Source organism: Gossypium raimondii, chromosome 2 (assembly GCF_025698545.1).
Source record: "Gossypium raimondii isolate GPD5lz chromosome 2, ASM2569854v1, whole genome shotgun sequence".
Taxonomy (NCBI): domain Eukaryota; kingdom Viridiplantae; phylum Streptophyta; class Magnoliopsida; order Malvales; family Malvaceae; genus Gossypium; species Gossypium raimondii.
Genome location: NC_068566.1, coordinates 9,307,938 through 9,308,632, shown reverse-complemented (window position 1 = coordinate 9,308,632; position 695 = coordinate 9,307,938). Strand labels below are relative to the sequence as shown.

Here is a 695-nt window from a genome sequence, read left to right as displayed (position 1 = left end):
AAGTGCATCAACTTCATGTACTCCTGTCACTCTTCTTCCGATGGTTGTTTGGTTGGTTGGCCACTGATAATTATTGCTAGAAATTCTTTTAATAATCTCATAGGCTTTATTGTAGAACTTTGAAAGAAGTGCCCCATTTGCAGAGGCATCTACCACCATTCTTGTGTGTGGATTAAGACCAGTATAGAAATTCTCCATTTGAATGCAATAAGGAATACCATGGTGGGGACACCTTTGCAATAACTTTTTGAACTTCTCCCATGCCTCGTGTAACATTCTTCATCGAATTGTTGGAATGTGGTGATCTCATTCCGAAGTTTGGCATCCTTACTAGGAAGGAAATACTTCATCAAGAATCGTTTGGCCAATTCTTGCCATGTACTTATGGAACTGGCTGGTAGAGAGTTCAACCACGCCCGTGTTTTATCTCTCAAGAAGTATAGGAATAATTTCAATCTCAAGGCATCTTCTGTAACTCTGATCAATTTGAACGAGTCACTTACTTCCATGAAAAAGTGAAGATGAATATGTGGATCTTCAGTAGGTATCCCACTAAATTGACCCACAATTTGCAACATTGAGAACATTACTAGATTTAGTTTGAATTGTGGTGCCTCAATTTCGGGCCCACGATACTCGGATTGAGCTCATTGGAGAGAGGAACAACATATTGTCGAAAGATAAAGTTTCTGTCA

The 695-nt window shown here is 39.3% G+C and overlaps 1 non-coding gene across 1 annotated transcript; it reads left to right on the top strand.

Annotated features, from left to right (window-relative positions):
• Positions 1-214: 214 nt before the first annotated feature.
• LOC128039374 (small nucleolar RNA R71) lies at positions 215-320 on the top strand. The gene has a single exon (XR_008193878.1). It is a non-coding gene; the product is annotated as a small nucleolar RNA R71 (small nucleolar RNA).
• Positions 321-695: the final 375 nt, after the last annotated feature.